Here is a 15,242-nt window from a genome sequence, read left to right as displayed (position 1 = left end):
GAGGGGGGGCGCGGAGGTGGGTGATGCTCCAGGACCCAGTGGCCTCCAGCAATGCCACGGGGGAGGGGAAGCCAGGGGACCAGCTCCCAGGAGGGTGAGTGCACGAGTGAGTGATGCTCAGCAACACTCTGACAATGAGCCCGACCTAGAGGTTGTCGCAAGACAAATCCCTGCAGTTGCACCGCGATCTGCTAGGTGTAATGGCAAGGGTGCCCCAGAGTCTCGATGCACGAGCTGTGAGGATGGAGGAGTCCGCCTCAACTACTGCTGATGCCTCTCAGCAGCCCACCGAGTCCATCCTTGGTCGATACCAATGGATGCTGGATGCAAACGATGACCATGGGGTCCCAGACATGGTGGCACAGGCTATTGCTGACATTGCAGTGGCCATTGAGCATCAGGCCGATGCTATTGTAGGCCTCCATACTCAAATGTCATCAGTGCATGGTGTCCTGAGTCAGCTCCCTGGTGTACTGCAGTCACAGCCACAGAGACAAATAAATTCATCGGACGCACTGACCGCTGCCATCCTGTCTGGGGCCTCATCAGGACCAGCGCAGGATTCTGACCTCACCCAGATTTCTGCAGATGATGATGCTCTGCCCCGGGGGAGTATCAGCCTGTTGGGCCAATTGGACCACGATGTCCTTTCTCAGGACGACATCATTCTGCCTTTGCAGCTGCCGCTCTCCATCAACAATAAAGTGCTTCCGCCCATGCTGAGGTTATGCAGTCCGCAGCCTGATCTTCCAGGGCCCGAGCTGGTCGGGGACGTTCTGCTAGGCCATCATGTGTGGCTGCGGCTCCAAGTCAGCAACCAGCCTTGCTAAAGGCCCTGAGACCCCCATTGAGGAGGAGCAGTAGACATGGGAGGGGGGGGGGGAGAAGGGAAAGGGTGGTAAAGCCTTCTTTAAGATAAAGTAAAGACCCATGGGAAGGTGGCCACATATGCTCACCTTGTGAAGCTATGAGCTTTTAAAACTAGTTGCACTTGTATGACCCACCAAACATTTGCTTGATAGTCAACAGAGATGGCTAGGTTGTTGCAGTGTGAGCTCATGTAAATTGTTGCACTTGGATGAACGCTGCAACAATTGTTTGTTACTTGCCAGAGATGGCTACCTTGTTACATAATGAACTGATGTCAATAGTTGTACTTGGATGTCTATGAGAAGGTTTGAAGGGGTTTTGTGGGTATGTTGATGTGTTGGGGATGAAGTTGTTGTCTTGTGGATGTTTTCAGCACACCATGATTTCCATGATTTATGTTTGTAATAAATCAATTTTGGATTGCTCACATGATGATGCAGTGATTATTTAAGGCGGAGGGCTGCAGGGTGTGTAGTGATGTGTTGAGTTGATGCCCAGGTGTATAGGCTGGCCATTCAGCACATCAAGACTCATTCATTGGAATCGATGAGCAGCCCTTCCAACCGCAGCAGTGTCATGCTGCCTCCTCCTTGGCTGAGGCTCCTCGTCTTCCTCATCATCGTCGGCCTCTTCCTGAGGTGGATCTTCCATCCCTGGTGGTAATGGCTGTGCCCTCATAAGGGCCAGGTTGTGCAGCATGCAGCAGACAATGCTGAACATGGAGACTCTGTCAGGTGAGCACTGCAATGCCCCTCCAACACGGTCAATGCAGTGGAAGCGCTGCTTCAGAACCCCGATAGTTTGCTCGATAATGGCCCGGGTTGTGATATGGCTGGTATGGTAGCGCTGCTCAGCAGGGGGGTGGTGGGATTGTGGAGGGGTGTCATCAGCCATGGGGCCACACTATATCCTTTGTCGCCCAAGAGCCAGCCATAGCCTTCATGCGGTGGCTTGAACAGTCGTGGCACACTGGTCTCCTGCAGGATGAAGGCATCGTGGCAGCTGCCAGGATAGCGGGCATTGACAGCAAGGATCACCTGCCTGTGATCGCAGACCAGCTGAACGTTGAGGGAGTGGAATCCCTTGCGATTCCGAAATATATATCTATTGTGGGACAGGACCCTGAATGCCACATGCGTACAATCGATGGCCCCCTGAACCCTGGGGAAGCCCCCTATCCTGGCAAAGCCACGGGTGCGCTCATCCTGGTCTTCCCTTGACACGCTGAACTTGATGTTGTCTAATCGTTTGCCGTAGAGAGCGTCGGTCACCTGGCGAATGCAGCAATGTACTGCAAACTGCGAGATGTTGCATATATCGCCAACAGGAGACTAGAAGGACTTCAGTGCTACTGCCACTGACAAGCGAGGTCCTAGTGCCGATGCCAGCTGCCAGGTATGTCTGCAGAAGGATGCAAAACTCTGTGACCACCTCTTTGCAGAACCTCACTCAGCCTTCTTAAGCACTGCTCCTCGGACATGTCAAGATAACAGTAATGCGCACGATAAACCCTGCGTCTGTACGGCCTCCAGTCCCGCCGTCTGGGGTGTCTCCTCTGGGGAGGATCCACATTTGCCCCCTAAGCTGTCTCTGCAGCTGGCGCCCTTCAAGTCGACGATGTGGTGTGCGATCACTGCCCCCATCAATTGGTAGAGGTCACAGCGAAATGCAACTTTCAGATTTTCCCGATATGGAACCCAACAATGTGTCCCACATGCTAGTTGTCAATCTGACGAGTCAACAGCAGTACCATGACAACACCCTACACTCTGTGCGAGCGTCAAACGCAGCACTGACCGAGACCTCAGCTGCAACTCCCTTTAAATAACTCCCCGGATTAGTTTCTCCGCCTTGTGCAGTCCAACTTTTTCAGGTGCCATTTGATGCCAGTCATTAAGTGAGGTGGCAAAAGTGAATGTGGCGAGAAGGGCGCCAAGGAGGCGTCGCACACATACTGATGTCATGATTTCCATGGCCCAACCGCCTAACTCCCAGTTAACACCGAAGTTATCAACTGAAGTTTGACCCCAAAGTCTCCCATGATAACCACTCTGCTTTTGCAACAAGCTTCTCTGACCTCTGTTAATGCATCCCACTATTTTGAGAGGTCTGCAGACAACTCCCAAAATCTTCCATCCATTCCTATTCCTCAATTCTACCCAGAGAGTTTCTACTGCTTGCTGTTGCTATTTAAAGCTACAAGTGCCCTCATCAATATTGTGACTCCTCCTCCAATTTCCCTGTCCCCTTATAACCTGGAATATTTATCTCTGTCATGCCCAGTTTATAGCCAGGTCTCGGTGATGACTACCTCCATCAGACCCTTTAAGTTGAGTTTGTGCTTCTAATTCACTCGTTTTATTCCTTATACTGCATGCATTGGTGTATGGAACTCTTATTTGGGCAACAGACCCCACCCTGCCTTTAGCATCTTTCGAAGAGGCAGGAAAAAATTTAGGGGCAAGGTGAAGAAATGTAACCAATTAATACTGTCCACATTCACAGCACTGACTTTCTTTTCATCTTTTTTTGTTTACTTATTGAACCATTTCCTTTTTATGATCTGGTAAAATCTGTCTCAGCAATTGCTGTCGAACCCCAATCATGCCAGGAATTTGTGCTTTAATGAGTGTGTAGAAATTGTCACTGCTGGAGGGCTACTGGACAGTGGCCAGACTGAAATATCACATCAGGTGAAATGGTTCACCTGCACATTGAAGTTGAACTAAATGGGAAACACTATGTTAGCAGTCGTGCATCCACTCAATTGAAATTACTGAAAGAATTGCCTTTCGAATGTGTCAGGAGGAGCTAAGGTTTAACATTTATTTTCAGTTCCTTTTTTTCATGCTCTTATCACATTACCAGGGCTAAAAGGGTTCAATTATGAGGACAGGTTGCAAAGACTGGGCTTGTATTCCATGAGTATAGAAGATTGAGGAATTATCTAATTGAGGTGTCTCTGATCATTAAAGGATTTGATGGAGTAGATAGTTTTTCTCTACTTCCTCTGGTGAGGGAAACCAGAACAAGAGGGCTGACCTGTATTTGAACTCCATCAACCCGCCTTGGTTCTATATCCCTCAATACCCTTGCCGATCAAAAATCTATCCATCTCCATTTTGAAATTTTCAATTGACCCCCTTTTTGGGGGAGAGAGTTCCAGAGGAAATAGTTTTTCTCGCTCTACCCTATCAAATCCTTTAATCATTTTAAACACCTCAATTAGATTACCCGTTAATCTCCGATTCTCGGGCAAATACAAGCCTAGTCTATGCATCCTGTCGTCCTAATTTAACCGCTGGGATTCAGGTAAGGGTCTGTTCTGTAGCTGAGGTGAACATTGAACTGCTGAGAAACGGTTACCTGAGCTTTGATACTTGGTCCTCTTCATTTGCACAGACAGATGAACAGGGTACATTAAGAATTCTTATGGCTGAGTCAAGGTCTGTCATGTAACATTAGGAGCTGTTCCATTATACTCAATTAGTCACGTGATGTTGTGTTCAACTACAGGCACAGTTCCTTTGGAATTTTGAGACCACTTACTGTTTTCTTACACATTGTGAGTATTGTGTGGGATCCAGCATTCATATTTCCTCAACAGCATAAAGTCCGACTCGCCATCAGCAACCGAATGAGTGATTTGTTAATCTGTAAAAATATTTGTTGACATCAAATCTGAACCTTGCACCATGTACAGTAGACACCTCAAGTTGCTGAAAAATATCACCAACGATGTCTCCGCAAGATCCTACTAATCTCCTGGGAGGATAGGCGCACCAACATCAGCGTCCTCATTCAGGCTAACATCCCCAGCATTGAAGCACTGACCACACTCTATCAGCTCTGCAGGTCACATAGTCTGCATGCCAGACATAGAAAACATAGAAAATAGGTGCAGGATTAGGCCATTCGGCCCTTTGAGCCTGCACCACCATTCAATATGATCAGAGCTGATCATTCCTTCAGTACCCCTTTCCTGCTTTCTCTCCATACCCCTTGATCCCCTTAACCATAAGGGCCATATCTAACTCCCTCTTGAATATATCCAATGAACTGGCATCAACAACTCTCTGCGGCAGGGAATTCCACAGGTTAACAACTCTCTGAGTGAAGAAGTTTCTCCTCGTCTCAGTCCTAAATGGCCTATCCCTTATCCTAAGACTATGTCCCCTGGTTCTGGACTTCCCCAACATCGGGAACATTCTTCCCGCATCTAACCTGTCCAGTCCCGTCAGAATTTTATATGTTTCTATGAGATTCCCTCTCATCTTTCTAAACTCTAGTGAATACAGGCCCAGTTGAACCAGTCTCTCCTCATATGACAGCCCAGCCATCCCTGGAATCAGTCTGGTGAACCTTCGCTGCAAGAACATCCTTCCTCAGACTAGGAGACCAAAACTGAACACAATATTCCAGATGAGGCCTCACTAAGGCCCTGTACAACTGCATTAAGACCTCCCTGCTCCGATATTCAAATCCCCTAGCTATGAAGGCCAACATACCATTTGCCGCCTTTACCGCCTGCTGTACCTGCGTGCCCACTTTCAGTGACTGATGAACCATGACACCCAGGTCTCATTGCATCTCCCCTTTTCCTAATCTGCCGCCATTCAGATAACCTGCCTTCGTGTTTTTGCCCCCAAAATGGATAACCTCACATTTATCCACATTATACTGCATTTGCCCACTCACCGAACCTGTCCAAGTCACCCTGCAGCCTCTTGGCATCCTCCTCACAGCTCACACCGCCACCCAGTTTAGTGTCATCCGCAAACTTGGAGATATTACACTTTATTCCTTCATCCAAATCGTTAATATATATTGTAAAGAGCTGGGGTCCCAGCACTGAGCCTGCGGCACTCCACGAGTCACTGCCTGCCATTCTGAAAAGGACCCGTTTATCCCGACTCTCTGCTTCCTGTCTGCCAACCAGTTCTCTATCCACGTCAGTACATTACCCCCAATACCATGCGCTTTGATTTTGCGCACCAATCTCTTGTGCGGGACCTTGTCAAAAGCCTTCTGAAAGTCCAAATACACCACATCCACTGGTTCTCCCTTGTCCATTCTGCTAGTTACATCCTCAAAAAATTCCATAAGATTCGTCGAGCATGATTTCCCTTTCATAAATCCATGCTGACTTGGACCGATCCGGTCACTGCTTTCCAAATGAGCTGCTGTTACATCTTTAATGATTGATTCCAACATTTTCCCCACTACTGATGTCAGGCTAACCGTTTTCTCTCTCCCCTTTTTTTAAAGGTGGTGTTAAAGCTACCCTCCATAGGAACTGATCCAGAGTCGATAGACACTTGGAAAATGATCACCAATGCATCCACTATTTCTAGGGCCACTTCCTTAAGTACTCTGGGATGCAGACTATCAGGCCCCGGGGATTTTTCGGCCTTTAATCCCGTCAATTTCCCTAACACAATTTCCCGCCTAATAAGGATATCCTTCAGTTCCTCCCTCTCACTAGACCCACTGTCCCCTAGTACTTTCGGAAGGTTATTTGTATCATCCTTTGTGAAGACAGAACCAAAGTCTTGGTTCAATTGATCTGCCATTTCTTTGTTCCCCATTATAAATTCACCTGAATCCATCTGCAAGGGACCTACGTTTATCTTCACTAATCTTTTTCTCTTCACATATTTATGGAAGCTTTTGCAGTCAGTTTTTATGTTCCCTGCAAGCTTTCTCTCATATTCTATTTTCCCCCTCTTAATTAAACCCTTAGTCCTCTGTTGAATTCTAAATTTCTCCCAGTCCTCAGGTTTGTTGCTTTTTCTAGCCAATTTATATGCCTCTTCCTTGGCTTTAACACTATCCTTAATTTCCCTTGTTTGCCATGGTTGAGCCACCTTCCCAGTTTTATTTTTACTCCAGACAGGGATGCACAATTGCTGAAGTTCATCCATGTGATCTTTAAATGTTTGCCATTGCTTATCCACCGTCAACCCTTTTAGTATCCTCTGCCAGTCTATTCTAGTCAATTCACGCCTCATACCGTCAATGTTACCTTTCCTAAGTTCAGGACCCTAGTTTCCGAATTAACTTTGTCACTCTCCATCTTAATAAGGAATACTACCATATTATGGTCACTTTTCCCCAAGGGGCCTCGCACAACAAGATTGCTAATTAGTTCCTTCTCATTACACATCACCCAGTCGAGGATGGCCAGCTCCCTGGTTAGTTTCTTGACACATTAGTCTGGAAAACCATCCCTAATACACTCCAGGAAATCCTCCACCGCATTGCTACCAGTTAGGTTAGCCCAATCAATATGTAGATTAAAGTCGCCCATGATTACTGCTGTACCTTTATTACACACATCCCTTATTTCTTGTTTGATGCTGTCCCCAACCTCACTACTACTATTTGGTGGTCTGTACACAACTCCCACTAGTGTTTTCTGCCCTTTTGGAATTCCGCAGCTCCACCCATACCGATTCCACATCATCCAGGCTAATGTCCTTCCTTACAATTGCATTGATTTCCTCTTTAACCAGCAACGCCACCCCGCCTCCTTTTCCTTTCTGTCGATCCTTCCTAAATGTTGAATACCCCTAGATGTTGAGTTCCCAGCCTTGGTCACCCTGGAGCCATGTCTCCGTGATGCCAATCACATCGTATCCGTTAACTGCTATCTGCGCAGTTAATTCATCCACCTTATTCCGAATACTCCTCGCATTGAGGCACAGAGCCCTTCAGGCTTTTTAACACACTTTGCCCCTTTTGAATCTTGCTGTAATATGGCCCTTTTTGCTTTTTGCCTTGGGTTTCTCTGCCCTCCATTTTTACTATTCTCCTTTCTGTCTTTTGCTTCTGCCCCCCTTCTATTTCCCTCTATCTCCCTGCATAGGTTCCCATCCCCCTGCCATATTAGTTTAACTCCTCCCCAACAGCACTAGCAAACACTCCCCCGAGGACATTGGTTCCGATCCTGCCCAGGTGCAGACCGTCCGGTTTGTACTGGTCCCACCTCCCCCAGAACCGGTTCCAATGTCCCAGGAATTTGAATCCCTCCCTGCTGCACCACTGCTCAAGCCACGTATTCATCTGAGCTATCCTGCGATTCCTACTCTGACTAGCACGTGGCACTGGTAGCAATCCTGAGATTACTACTTTTGAGGTCCTACTTTTTAATTTAACTCCTAGCTCCCTAAATTTGTCTCATAGGACCTCATCCCAGTTTTTACCTATATCGTTGGTACCTATATGCACCACGACAACTGGCTGTTCACCCTCCCTTTTCAGAATGTCCTGCACCCACTCCGAGACATCCTTGACCCTTGCACCAGGGAGACAACATACCATCCTGAAGTCTCGGTTGCGTCCGCAGAAACGCCTATCTATTCCCCTTACAATTGAATCCCCTATCACTATCGCTCTCCCACTCTTTTTCCTGCCCTCCTGTGCAGCAGAGCCAGCCACGGTGCCATGAACTTGGCTGCTGCTACCCTCCCCTGATGAGTCATCCCCCTCAACAGTACTCAAAGCAGTGTATCTGTTTTGCAGGGGGATGACCACAGGGGACCCCTGCACTACCTTCCTTGCACTGCTCTTCCTGTTGGTCTTCCATTCCCTATCTGGCTGTGGACCATTTACCTCTGGTAAGACCAACTCGCTAAACGTGCTATTCACGTCATTCTCAGCATGGTGCATGCTGCAGAGTGAATCCACCCGCAGCTCCAGTTCCGCAACACGTTCCGTCAGGAGTTGGAGGCGGATACACATCCTGCACACGTAGTCGTCAGGGACACCGGAAGCGTCCCTGACTTCCCACATAGTACAGGAGGAGCATAACATGTGTCCGAGCTGTCCTGCCATGATTTAACCCTTTGATACACTTAAATTGGCAACAACAATGCTAAAAGTTACTGATAGAGAAAAGAAAAGCTACTCATCAATCACCAGCCAATCACTTACCACCTTGGCTGTGATGTCACCTTTCGATTTCTCTCCACTACTTTTTTGCCTCACTGCTGCAGCTGCACAAGCCACGCCTCTCCGACCCCGGACACGCACTGCCCAACTGCCCGAACTCCTCCTCCGACGTACCTTTATAGGCCTCTCCGACCCCGGACACGCACTGCCCAACTGCCCGAACTCCTCCTCCGACGTACCTTTATAGGCCTCACCGACCCCGGACACGCACTGCCCAACTGCCCGAACTCCTCCTCCGACGTACCTTTATAGGCCTCTCCGACCCCGGACACGCACTGCCCAACTGCCCGAACTCCTCCTCCGACGTACCTTTATAGGCCTCTCCGACCCCGGACACGCAATGCCCAACTGCCCGAACTCCTCCTCCGACGTACCTTTATAGGCCTCTCCGACCCCGGACACGCGCTGCCCAACTGCCCGAACTCCTCCTCCGACGTACCTTTATAGGCCTCTCCGACCCCGGACACGCGCTGCCCAACTGCCCGAACTCCTCCTCCGACGTACCTTTATAGGCCTCTCCGACCCCGGACACGCGCTGCCCAACTGCCCGAACTCCTCCTCCGACGTACCTTTATAGGCCTCTCCGACCCCGGACACGCGCTGCCCAACTGCCCGAACTCCTCCTCCGACGTACCTTTATAGGCCTCTCCGACCCCGGACACGCGCTGCCCAACTGCCCGAACTCCTCCTCCGACGTACCTTTATAGGCCTCTCCGACCCCGGACACGCGCTGCCCAACTGCCCGAACTCCTCCTCCGACGTACCTTTATAGGCCTCTCCGACCCCGAACTCCTCCTCCGACGTACCTTTATAGGCCTCTCCAACCCCGTACTCGCGCTGCCCAACTGCCCGAACTCCTTCTCCGACGTACCTTTATAGGCCTCTCCGACCCCAGACTCAAGACTCCCAAAGCAAGTGCTCTACTCAGAGCTCCTCCACGGCAAACGAGCCAAAGGTGGGCGGAGGAAACGTTACAAGGACACCCTCAAAGCCTCCCTGATAAAGTGAAACACCCCCACTGACACCTGGGAGTCCCTGGCCAAATACCGCCCTAAGTGGAGGAAGTGCATTCAGGAGGGCACTGAGCACCTCGAGTCTCATCGCCGAGAGCATGCAGAAATCAAGCGCAGGCAACGGAAAGAGCATGCGGCAAACTAGTCCCACCCACCCCTCCCCTCAACGACTATCTGTCCCACCTGTGACACGGACTGTGGTTCTCGTATTGGACTGTTCAGCCACCTAAGAACTCACTTCAGGAGTGGAAGCAAGTCTTCCTCGATTCCGAGGGACTGCCTATGATGGTGACCTTGCACGGAGACTCATGAGGTCAATGGGTCTTCTCACAGCCAGGTTTCACAATGGCCCCATTGAAAGTCAGACGAGGGCGTTTGACTTTGGACTGGCCTGACAGCTTATTTGAAGCTGGCTAAAATTGGGGATGAAGTGAAGAAGGCTTTTCAATGGAACCACTTCAGGATGTCCTGGAACAGCTGATCTGCAGAGATCTCCGTGTGAGGTAAGGATACTGTAAAGTCCTGACCCTGCAGTACAGACTTACACGAGGCACATGCTAAAGTCAAGGTCACTCTGGACCTGCACCTTTATTTCACAGCTCTGGAATGCCACACTTGCCTGAGACCTCCCTTTATATACCTGTGTGGAACAGGTGTGCAGTGTCTCCTGCAAGTGCACCCCTGGTGGTAAAGTATGCTTGTGGTTACAGGTCATATCTAGTTACAGTCATGTATAGCATGGTAAGATACAGTTATATACAGTAGTGTGAGTTACATGACATCACTCTCCCCCAAGGTCTTATTGTCTTTATAGATTCAGTCTCTCAGGTGGTCTACGCTCTCGCGTGGAGCGTCTTAGTTGTGGTTCAGTTGTTTGCCTTGGTGCCTGTTTTTCTTTCGGTGTGATTGCTGGTATCTCGCCTGGGCTCTCTGTTTCGTTCGGTGTGATTGCTGGTATCTCGCCTGGGCTGTCTGTTTCGTTCAGTATGATTGCTGGTATCTCGCCTGGGCTGTCTGTTGAGACTGCCCTTTCCTCAGGTTGTTCCCTCTGTCTGTCCACCAGGTATGGTGTGAGTTCCACATTGTAGTCTGCCTCTGGTTCTGCAGTGTTGTTGGTAAATCTACTTTTTGCTTGGTCTACATGCCTCCGGCAGGTTTGGCCATTTTCCATTTGTACAACCAGTAGCCTGTTTCCTTCCTTGCCTGTTACTGTCCCTGCAAGCCATTTGGGACCCCTGCCATAGTTTAGCACAAACACTTTGTCCCCTATCTCATTCCATCTCCCCCTCGAATTTCGGTCATGGTACTCAGTTAGCTTCCGGCGCTTTGCCTCAACAATTTTATGCATGTCTGGGAGGATTAATGAGAGCCTGGTCTTTAAGGTCCGTTTCATCAATAGTTGCGCGGGGGGAACCCCAGTCAACGAATGCGGACGAGATCTGTATGCCAGCAGCAGTCGCGACAGGCGGCTCTGCAGCGTGGGACCTTTGATTTTAAGCATGCCTTGTTTAATGATTTGCACTGCTCGCTCTGCCTGGCCATTGGAGGCCGGCTTGAACGGTGCCGTCTTAATGTGATTTATGCCGTGGTCAACTATAAAATCTTGAAATTCTGCGCTGGTGAAGCACGGACCATTATCACTGACCAATATGTCAGGAATTCCGTGCATTGCAAATATGGTTCTCAGGCTCTCCACAGTGGTGGAGGTGGTGCTCGAGTTTAAAATGGTGCACTCGATCCACTTTGAAAATGCATCGACGACTACGAGGAACATTTTGCCCATGAATGGGCCCGCATAGTCTACGTGCACCCGCGACCACGGTTTGGGGGGCCAGGGGCTCAGGGGGACCTCCCTGGGGGCATTGCTGAGTTGGGCACAAATGGTGCACCTTCGGATGCAGAGCTCCAAGTCCGCGTCAATGCCAGGCCACCAGACGTGGGATCTGGCTATGGCCTTCATGAGAACGATTCCCGGGTGCTCGCGATGGAGCTCCCGGACAAACGCCTCTCTGCATCGCAAGGGCATAACTACTCGGCTGCCCCACATCAGGCAGTCTGCCTGTAGTGATAGTTCATGCATGCGCCTATGGAAAGGTTTGATCTCTTCGGGGCAGGCATCGCGGGCCTCTGCCCAGTCACCAGTTAAAACACATCTTTTGACTAAGGATAACGTGGGGTCGTTGGTCGTCCAGGCTCTGATTTAGCGAGCCGTCATGGGCGAACCTGTGGATTCAAAGGCATTGATTGCCATGACCATCTCACAGTCCTGTTCGTCGGACCTTTCCGTGGTCGCCAGGGGTAGCCTGCTAAGCGCGTCGGCACAGTTGTCTGTGCCTGGTCTGTGCCTTATTGTGTAGTCGTAAGACGCCAGCATGAGTGCCCACCGTTGAATGCGCGCCGAGGCGTTGCCGTTTATTGCCTTGCACCCGGATAGCAGGGACGTGAGGAGTTTGTGGTCGGTTTCTAACGCGAACTTGGCCCCAAAAAGGTATTGGTGCATCTTTTTGACGCCGTACACGCACGCGAGCGCCTCCTTCTCAACCATACCGTACCTGCGCTCCGCCCGCGAAAGTGACCTGGAGGCATAAGCAATGGGTTGCAATTTACCCGCACCATTGACATGCTGTAAAACGCACCCGACCCCGTACGCTGACGCATCACACGTTTTACCTGGGTCAAAAAAGGCTAAAACACTGTTGGAACACAGAAGGTTGCGTGCCTTATTGAAGGCGCGTTCTTGGGCGTCCCCCCAAAACCAATTGCACCCCTTTCTGAGTAGCACGTGGAGAGGCTCCAGCAGCGTGCTCAAGTTCTGCATAAAGTTCCCAAAGTAATTGAGTAGCCCGAGAAAGGCGCGCAGTTCTGAGACATTCCGGGGCCTGGGTGCCAGACGAATTGCTTCAGTTTTTGATTCTGTTGGGCAGATTCCATCAGCGGCAATCCTTCTGCCCAAAAATTCAACCTCAGGCGCGAGAAACAGACACTTGGATTTCTTAACTCTTAGGCCTACCCGATCCAATCGATTTAGTACTTCCTCCAAATTACGGAGATGGGAGTCGGTGTCCCTGCCCGTGATGAAACACAACTGTCCTTGGGATGGACTTGAGCAGACTCTCCATGTTGCGCTGGAATATAGCAGCTGCCGACCTGATGCCGAATGGGCATCGATTGTGCATAAAAAGGCCTCTGTGTGTTGATGGTGGTGAGTAGCTTAGACTCTTTGGTCAGTTCTTGCGTCATATACGCAGATGTGAGGTCAAGTTTCGAGAAAAGCTTTTCTCCAGCCAATGTGGCAAATAGGTCCTCCGCTCTGGGCAGCGGGTATTGGTCCTGTAGGGAGACTCTGTTTATGGTAGACTTGTAATCCTCACAGATTCGTACAGATCCATCAGGCTTCATGACAGGGACGATGGGACTTGCCCAGTCACTAAATTCCACGGGTGAGATAATGCCTTCCCGCAGAAGCCGGTCCAGTTTGTGTTCAATCTTTTCCCTCATCACATAAGGCACAGCTCTAGCCTTGTGATGGACCGGTCTGGCATCCTGTGTGATGTAGATTTTAACTTTAGCCCCTTTGAAGGTGCCCACACCTGGTTGAAAGAAATGTTCAAAACGACTTAGAACTGTTGAGCAGGAGGTCCATTCCTCTGACGACATGGCGTGAACATCATCCCATTTCCAATTTAGTTTTGCCAGCCAGCTTCTCCCCAACAGTGCTGGGAGATCCCCGGGGACAATCCACAGGGAAAGTCGGTACACCATCCCTTTGTGTGTAACTGAGAGCATGGCGCTGCCAAGGACTGGGACGATTTCTTTGGTATAGGTCCTTAGTTTGGTGTCGATCTTTGTGAGTTTTGGTCTGTTGCTTTTGTGCGGCCACAGCTGTTCAAATTGTTGGACGCTCATGAGAGATTGACTAGCTCCCGTGTCCAGTTCCATGTTGATGGGTATCCCGTTGAGTAGGACCCTCATCATTATTGGAGGCGTCTTGTTGTAAGAACAGTGGACATTGATCGTGTTGACTTGGTGTCCCGGGTACTGTCCCCACCGTCTTCTGGTCCGCTTTCTGACCCTTCTGATTCGTATACCAGCCGAGCTGCTGTTTTTCTGCACATGCGGGCCAGATGCGCTGTATAGTTGCAGTTTCTGCAAACAGCATGCTGAAATCGACACCCCTTTGTTGAGTGCCTTCCCCCACATCTCCAGCACAGACCACTTCCATTGTTTCCGAAGGATGAGCTGCATCTGGCTGATCTCTCTTGAGCTTCTCTCAGTCTGTAGTTGATTGCTCGCATTGTGGGTTGATGAGGTGTGAACGGCCGTTCATGTGGCCCTTGATGGCTTCTGGCACCACTGCCTGCTGTTGAAGGCCTGCTCTCCTGCCTTTGTCTGTGTGTGAGGGTAGCGGCTTGTTTCACGCTGTGAACCCCTTGTTCCGATGTTTCGTTAGTTGTCGTACCCACAGTGTAGATCAATCTCGTTTCTTCTTCTCCTGCCAAGAATGTCTGTGCAACCAGTGCTGCTGCCTCTAGAGTCAAGTTCTTGGTTTCTATGAGCTTTCGGAATATGCCTGCGTGGCCTATTCCTTCAATAGAAAAGTATCTCCGTACTTCTCTCCTTAGTTCATCGGAGAACTCACATGAACTAGCCAGCCTCTGAAGTTCTGCCACAAAGTCAGGTATGCTCTGGCCCACACAGCATCTGTAGTTGTAGAACCTGTGCCTGGCCATGTGTAGGCTGCTCGCTGGCTTCAGGTGCTCTCTCACCAGTGTGCTCAACTCCTCAAATGACTTGCTTGTTGGTTTCTTGGGTGCCAGCAGGTCCTTCATTAAGGCGTATGTTTTCGAGCCACAGCTGGTCAAGAGATGGGCTCTTCTCTTGTCTGCCTTATCGTCGCCCAACCAGTCTTTGGTTACAAAGCTTTGTTGGAGCCTTTCTATAAAGTCCTCCCAATTGTCTCCAGCATTGTATTTCTCATCTGAGCCGTTGTTGCCATTCTGTGGATTCTGTGATCCCGTAACTCGTTGCCACTGTAAAATCCTGAATCTAATGTACAGACTTACACGAGGCACATGCTGAAGTCAAGGTCACTCAGGACCTGCACCTTTATTTCACAGCTCTGGAATGCCACACTTGCCTGAGACCTCCCTTTATCTACCTGTGTGGGACAGGTGTGCAGTGTCTCCTGCAAGTGCACCCCTGGTGGTAAAGTATGCTTGTGGTTACAGGTCATATCTAGTTACACTCATGTATAGCATGGTAAGATACAGTTATATACAGTGGTGTGAGATACATGACACATACAGCATTTTATAACACACATTTTCCTGAATATATATTTTGCTATATAAAAGGGGAATAAAATAATCCCACGCTTTAATGACCTAATGACTGAGAGTTGATTGG

The sequence above is a fragment of the Pristiophorus japonicus genome, chromosome X (genome assembly GCF_044704955.1).
Source record: "Pristiophorus japonicus isolate sPriJap1 chromosome X, sPriJap1.hap1, whole genome shotgun sequence".
NCBI classification, from domain to species: domain Eukaryota; kingdom Metazoa; phylum Chordata; class Chondrichthyes; family Pristiophoridae; genus Pristiophorus; species Pristiophorus japonicus.
Note: the sequence above shows the minus strand (reverse complement) of the source record.